We start from the raw sequence: 8421 nt of genomic DNA, 5'->3' as shown, positions 1-8421 counted from the left end.
GGGAGTAGGACTCCTCCTTTCCTTGTGGGAGTAGGAGAAGGGAAGGGGGAAGGAGAAAGAAGGAAGGGTGCGCCCCCCTTCCCTAGTCCAATTCGGACCAGACCATGGGGAGGGGTGCGGTCACCTTTTGAGGCCTTTCTCTCCTTTCCCGTATGGCCCATTAAGGCCCAATACGAATTCCCGTAACTCTCCGGTACTCCGAAAAATACCCGAATCACTCGGAACCTTTCCGAAGTCCGAAAATAATCGTCCAATATATCGATTTTTACGTCTCGACCATTTCGAGACTCCTCGTCATATCCCCGAACTCATCCGGGACTCTGAACTCCTTCGGTACATCAAAACTCAATAAAACTGTCATCGTAACGTTAAGCATGCGGACCCTACGGGTTCGAGAACTATGTAGACATGACCGAGACACGTCTCCGGTCAATAACCAATAGCGGGACCTGGATGCCCATATTGGCTCCCACATATTCTACGAAGATCTTTATCGGTCAGACCGCATAACAACATACGTTGTTCCCTTTGTCACCGGTATGTTACTTGCCCGAGATTTGATCGTCGGTATCTCGATACCTAGTTCAATCTCGTTACCGGCAAGTCTCTTTACTCGTTCCGTAACACATCATCCTGCAACTAACTCATTAGTCACAATGCTTGCAAGGCTTATAGTGATGTGCATTACCGAGTGGGCCCAGAGATACCTCTCCGACAATCGGAGTGACAAATCCTAATCTCGAAATACGCCAACCCAACAAGTACCTTTGGAGACACCTGCAGAGCACCTTTATAATCACCCATTTACGTTGTGACGTTTGGTAGCACACAAAGTGTTCCTCCGGTAAACGGGAGTTGCATAATCTCATAGTCATAGGAACATGTATAAGTCATGAAGAAAGCAATAGCAACATACTAAACGATCGAGTGCTAAGCTAACGGAATGGGTGAAGTCAATCACGTCATTCTCCTAATGAGGTGATCTCGTTAATCAAATGACAACTTATGTCTATGGCTAGGAAACATAACCATCTTTGATTTAACGAGCTAGTCAAGTAGAGGCATACTAGTGACACTCTGTTTGTCTATATATTCACACATGTATTATGTTTCCGGTTAATACAATTCTAGCATGAATAATAAACATTTATCATGATATAAGGAAATATATAATACTTTATTATTGCCTCTAGGGCATATTTCCTTCATCCCCACCTTATGTGGGGTCCGCCAGGGTGACCCGTTCTCCCCGTTTGTGTTCAACATGGTTGTCGATGCCCTCGCGGTCATCCTTGATAAGGCCAAAGCTTGCGGCCATATCCGCGGCGTAGTCCCCCACCTAGTGGGTGGGGGAGGGGTCTCCCTCCTCCAATATGCGGACGACACCATAGTTATGGTGGAGGGCTCCGCACCCGACATCGCCAACCTGAAGTTCCTCCTTCTGTGTTTCCAACAGATGTCTGGGCTCACCATCAACTTCGATAAGAGCGAAGTGATGGTCCTTGGCTATCCTCCAGAGGAGGCTTTATCCATTGCGGACCGGCTGAACTGCCGCCTTAGTGATTCCAGGCTCACCGTCGCTGATCTCCGCCCGACGGTGACTAGGATGCAGCACCGGGTTGAACCCTGGAGGGGGAGGTGGCTGTCGAAAGCAGCCAGGGTAATCCTAATCAACTCTTCGCTTGCTAGCCTTCTCTGGTTTCTCATGAGCTTCTACGGCCTCCATGAGACCCTCCATCAAGAGGTTGCCAAATACCAGTCGAGGTTTTTTTGGGCTGGTGAGGGCGACAAGCAGAAGTACCATATGGTGAGCTGGCCCGACATTTGCAAACCCAAAGACCAGGGTGGCCTTGGGATCTTGTCATCTCGGCGCATGAACATTGCTCTCCTGGCCCGTTGGCTGTGGCGTATCGCCAATGGGGAGGGAGGCCTCTGGCTTACCATCATCCGTAATAAGTATCTTCGGGGCCAGCCTCTTGCCTTTTGCCAGCGTACGGGTGGATCCCAGTTCTGGCAATCCGTGATCCAGCTTCTGCCCGTCCTTCGCATCGGCACATCCATCTCAATTGGATCCGGGTCCTCAACCCTGTTCTGGTTCGACCGTTGGTTAGGGGACTCCCCCTGGCTGCGCGATTCCCAGAACTCTTTGCCATTGCGGCCGACCCTCGGGTCTCTGTCGAGATGGCCCTTATTGACTTAGGGCGTCTCGCTTTCCGGCGCCCCTTCGGCCCCCTTGAGGTGGCTGCTTGGGACTCCCTCCTCCAAGACATCGCCCTTATGCCGATGAACATCGAGGAGGACCTGGATGCCCTTTCCTGGCGCCTTGAGCCATCTGGCCGCTTCTCCACGAAGTCCTTGTACGCCGCCATTGCGCCCTCGGCGGCCCCGGAGCCCTTTAGCCTAATCTGGGACATCCGCCTACCTCTGAAGATCAGGATTTTCCTGTGGCAATGGATCCGTGGACGCCTCCCCTCTGGGGTTGAAGTCCTCAAGCGTAGCGGCCCGGGCGATGGGATGTGTCCCATCTGTGGCACGATCGAGGATGCTAACCACATCTTCTTCTTGTGCTCTACTGCCCAGTTCCTCTGGGCTTGCTTCCGCGAAACGGTCGGTGGACGGTGGTGCAATACCAACTTCCCCGACTTACTTGCGGAGCTAACGCTTCCCCTACCCGCTACCTGAAGGAAATATGCCCTAGAGGCAATAATAAAGTTATTATTTATTTCCTTATATCATGATAAATGTTTATTATTCATGCTAGAATTGTATTAACCGGAAACGTAATACTTGTGTGAATACATAGACAAACAGAGTGTCACTAGTATGCCTCTACTTGACTAGCTCGTTGATCAAAGATGGTTATGTTTCCTAGCCATTTACATGGGTTGTCATTTGATTAACAGGATCACATCATTAGGAGAATGATGTGATTGACTTGACCCATTCCGTTAGCTTAGCACTCGATCGTATAGTATGTTGCTATTGCTTTCTTCATGACTTATACATGTTCCTATGACTATGAGATTATGCAACTCCCGTTTACCGGAGGAACACTTTATGGGCTACCAAACGTCACAACGTAACTGGGTGTTTATAAAGGTGCTCTACAGGTGTCTCCGAAGGTACTTGTTGGGTTGGCGTATTTCTAGATTAGGGTTTGTCACTCCGATTGTCGGAGAGGTATCTCTGGGCCCACTCGGTAATGCACATCACTTAAGCCTTGCAAGCATTGCAACTAATGAGTTAGTTGCGGGATGATGTATTATGGAACGAGTAAATAGACTTGCCGGTAACGAGATTGAACTAGGTATTGAGATACCGACGATCGAATCTCGGGCAAGTAACATACCGATGACAAAGGGAACAACGTATGTTGTTATGCGGTCTGACCGATAAAGATCTTCGTAGAATATGTGGGAGTCAATATGAGCATCCAGGTTCCGCTATTGGTTATTGACTGGAGACGTGTCTCGGTCATGTCTACATAGTTCTCGAACCCGTAGGGTCTGCACGCTTAATGTTTCGATGATAGTTATATTATGAGTTTATATGTTTTGATGTACCGAAGGTTGTTCGGAGTCCCGGATGTGATCACGGACATGACAAGGAGTCTCGAAATGGTCGAGACATGAAGATTGATATATTGGAAGCCTATATTTGGATATCGGAAGTGTTCAGGGTGAAATCGGGATTTTACCGGAGTACCGGAGGGGTTACCGGAACCCCCCGGGGGTTAATGGGCCATAGTGGGCCTTAGTGGAGAAGAGGAGAGGCGGCCAGGGCAGGGCCGCGCGCCCCTTCCCCCTAGTCCGAATAGGACAAGGAGAGGGGGCGGCGCCCCCCTTTCCTTCTCCTCCTCCACCTCTTTCCCCCTCTTCTCCTAATCCAACAAGGAAAAGGGAGGGAGTCCTACTCCCGGTGGGAGTAGGACTCCTCCTGGCGCGCCCCCTCCTGGCCGGCCGCACCTCCCCCCTTGCTCCTTTATATACGGGGCAGGGGGCACCCTAGAGACACAACAATTGATTTGATCTTTTAGCCATGTGCGGTGCCCCCCTCCACCATAGTCCACCTCGATAATACTGTAGCGGTGCTTAGGCGAAGCCCTGCGTCGGTAGAACATCATCATCGTCACCACGCCGTCGTGCTGACGAAACTCTCCCTCAACACTCGGCTGGATCGGAGTTCGAGGGACGTCATCGGGCTGAACGTGTGCTGAACTCGGAGGTGCCATGCGTTCGGTACTTGATCGGTCGGATCGTGAAGACGTACGACTACATCAACCGCGTTGTGCTAACGCTTCCGCTTTCGGTCTACGAGGGTACATGGACAACACTCTCCCCTCTCGTTGCTATGCATCACCATGATCTTGCGTGTGCGTAGGATTTTTTTTGAAATTACTACGTTCCCCAACACTACCGCCATATTAGATGGTTGTGCGTTGGGGTTCTTGCCTGGACGCTTTGGAACATTCGCAATAAGCTTGTTATTCAGAAGGTGCCCCTCCGACGTGCGACTGACGCGATCTTCAAAATGTGTGGTTACTTGCAGCTTTGGCGGCCGCTTAGCCGCCCTCAGGACAGGGACGTCATCACCACCCTCCTCACCGATCTCCACTCGATGGTGCTCCGCGTGGCACCCCCGCTGCCGCCCCCTTCCCCACAGCCGGACTAGGCCGTCTAGTGGCTCTGTGGAGTGTGTGTTTTTGTGTTTAGGGCTTGTTGTGCTGTGCCCTCAGCATTGACCCTTATGTCTTCTCTATGTTCTTGTGGACCTCCGTGTGCGCGTGTGTGTGTGCTTTGTTGAACCTTGTTGGATGCTTGGCTTGGGCGGTATGCTTTATAATATAAAGCGGGGCGAAAGCCTTTTTCAGTAATATAGGCTGCTAGCCTCCACGCGCACACTTGTTTAGGCTTCTGGCCTACACTGGAGTAGTAGTACTACATTGTCTAATAGTGCCAGTTCACAACGTAAAGCTAGCTCGGTTGCTCCTCACGTGAAACTTCTAGGGCAAGTGTCAGGTTGGTCAGATGCAGCGTTTAACTCTAGAAAGATCCATCGACCTCGTTTTGGCGCGCGGCCATGCGAAGCAAATCCCACAAATCATGGCCGTCGGATCAGTTGGGTTCAACATTGATAAATGGCAGTGATCCATCCCGTGGAAAAAATCAATGGCTAAGAAATGCTTCTGCATCACCGTGTGTGGCTAACCCAAATTTAAAATTGATGTACTATAGTAGTAGAGATAGAGATAAACAATGTTTGCGCTCTATCCCAGGCCATTGTATCCAAAGGCGCATCCAAGAGTGAAAGTGCCTTTCTGCTCCCGAGCTCATTTGAGCTCGGTGAACAGTAAAATAAAAAAACAAATCAAAAAAATTCAAAACATTCCTAATTTTTTTGGAGAAACATTGACAAAATTTCTAGGTGCTTGCAAAAATTCGTCATGAAATCACATTCCTGTAAGGCGTGGCAAAAAAAAATTCAGTGCTCCAAAATACTTTTGAAAGTAGCAGTTTCAGAGTACCGATTTTGTTTTTCATTTGCCACGCCTTCTAGAAATGTGATTCCATGATAAATTTTTGCAAGCACTTAAAACTTTTGTAAATGTTTCTTCCAAAAAATTTGGAAATTTTTGATTTTTATATATTTTGTTTTGATTTTACTGTTCACCTGAGCTCATTTGAGTTCGGGTGCAGAAACTCTACGTCCCATCCAAGAGTCCCTTTTTGATCATATTCATGTAGTTAGGATTTCCTTGCGGTGAGTATCCTCGATTTGTGAAGACTTTTGAACTATTTCTTGGGAAGTCTACAAATTGTTAGGCACCCTAGAGCTGATTTTCAAACTTTTTCACCAGTCTCTGGATAGCCCAGGCACCCGGTCCCCTTTACCCGGGTACCCGGGGTAATCAGACCAACCGACTATATACAGGGGAGCGCGTGGGGGCTAGGGTTTCTTTCAACCCAAGTTGCACCCACGGCCCCCAAGGCGCCACTTGCCACCTCCTCCGCACACATTGTTGTCTGGTGACCCTCTGGGCCTTTTGACTTCGCGCGCTCTTTTTGCCGGCCCATTGTGGTGTGGGTGACCCTAGGTTTTTTCTTCTAGTTTTTTTTGCCTTTTAAAAAATGTGCGTGATTTCAAAAAATGTTCACAGAAAATTGAATTTTTTTTTCTATAAATTTTAAAAAACTACATGACTGAAGAAAAGTTCATGATTTTTTCAAAACATTAACTAACTTACAAAATGTTTCGAATTTCAAAATTTGAAAAAAATATATTCATGAATTAAAAAAATTGTTTGTGAATTCAAATATGGTCATGAATTTTAAAAAATGTTTATCGATTCGAAAAATATTCACAAATTCAAAACATGTTTGTGAATTTCCGAAAAAAATCCCAAATTTTAGAAACTGTTCATGTATCTAAAAGACGCTTTTGGATTTAAAAGAACATTCCCTTATCTGCCAAAAACGTCATGAATCTGACAAAACATTCTTGGATTTGAAAAACTATTCTTGTGTTTGAAAAAATTGTTCCCATATCTTAAAAATGTTCACATATTTCAGAAAAAGTCACCAATTTGTAACTTTTTCGTGAATTTAAGAATAACTGTAGCCACGCTAACGAGATTTTTTGAACAAAAATGTGAAGAAAATTTGAAAGGTCACAGATTTCATAACAAATCATGAATTAGGAAAAAATCATTGATTTCAAAAAAGTTCACAAACTTGAAAAAAGTTCATCAACTTTAAAAAATAGTTCGCCAATTTTAAAAAGAAACAATTGATTTTATAAAAAGTTCATCAATTTTGGAAAAAACATTCATCAAGTTTGAAAACAAGTTCATCGTTTTATAAAAAAACTTCTTCGAAAAATTGAATTTTTTTTGTGGATTTAGAAACAAAAGTTCATCCAACATGAAAAAGTTCATCAGATTTGGAAAAGTTCACCGATATTGAAGAAAAGCACATCGAATTTGAAAAAAAGAAGTTCATCAGAAAATTGAAAAAAAGTTCATCAAAAATGAAAAAAGTTCAAGAAGTTTTAAAAAGCACAAGTGAAAAAAAAGGTTCAAACGATTTGAAAAAAAGTTCATGGAATTTGAAAAAAGTTCATCAAATTTCCAAACAAAGTTCATCAATTTGAAGAAAAAGTCCACGTATTTGCAAAATAAATAAATAGTGAACCATGAAGATGAAAAAAACAGAAAGCAAAAAAAAAAGGAGATGGAAAGAATATAAGATGAAAAAAGTGAATGTTACCATATCCCAATAGGTGAGTGGTTATAGCAGCGATCCTTTGTGACGGGGATCGTGGATTCGATTCAGTATCAGCGCAGTTGATTTTTTGGATTAAAAACGCAGGACAAACCAGTAGCCGGGCCGGACCAGCGGGGATAGGGGGTGTGCGCCCTGTACTGGTTCGCCTTTAAGGGGTGCTTAAGGCACCGTTTAGGAAATGCCCTCTCCCTTGGTGGTGACTGGTGAGAACAAGGGGCGCGATCTAGTTGAGGCTACGGCAACAGTTTCATTTGTTTTTTTTCCTGTTTTTCCTTTTTGTTTTCTGACAGGGTTTTCTTTGTTTTTTGTTTGGTTTTCATTTTTTCTTCTCCAATTTTTGTTTGATTTCCTTTTGTACTCTCCGTTTCTCGGTTTTTGGTTTTTCTTATGTTTGTTTTCGTTTTCACTCTACATTTTCATATATGTCAAAAACATATTTTTTATTAAGTGATCAACATACTTTGTGTACATATTGAACATTGTCCAAGCTCTTATTCAATATTTTTCAAATACTTATTCAATTTTTTTAAATATTTGCTTAATATTTTTCAAATGCTTGTTCAACATTTTTTAATACATATTCAACATTTTTGAAATAATTGTTCAACATTCTTAATACTTATTAAACATTTTCAAATACTTGTTCAACATTTTTTAATACTCGTTCAAAGTTTTTTAATACTTACTCAACATTCTCAAATACTTGTTCAACATTTTCAACACTCGTCCAACATTTTTCAAATACTCATTAAACATTTTAATACTTATTCAATATTTTTGAAATAATTGTTCTACATTTTTAATACTTATTATTTTTAAATACTTGATCATCTTTTTTTAATACTTGTTGTCTTAATAGTTATTCGACATTTGTCAAATACTTGTTCAACATCTTTATTACTTATTCAAAATTTTCAAATAATTGTTCAACATTTTGTAATATTAATTCAACATTTTTCAAATAATTTTCAAGATGTTCCATATTCGATGAAGTTTTTCCATATTCGATAATTTTTTCCACAATCGATGAACTTTTTTTCAAATTCGATGAACTATTTTGACATTCGATGAACTTTATTCGAATCTGATGAACTTTTTCCTAAGAATAAGAGTATGTACTGTAGCAACCCGCTTGGTT

The sequence above is a fragment of the Triticum aestivum genome, chromosome 7D (genome assembly GCF_018294505.1).
Source record: "Triticum aestivum cultivar Chinese Spring chromosome 7D, IWGSC CS RefSeq v2.1, whole genome shotgun sequence".
NCBI lineage: Eukaryota > Viridiplantae > Streptophyta > Magnoliopsida > Poales > Poaceae > Triticum > Triticum aestivum.
The sequence above is the reverse complement of the archived record's forward strand: the minus strand, read 5'-3'. Positions refer to the sequence as shown.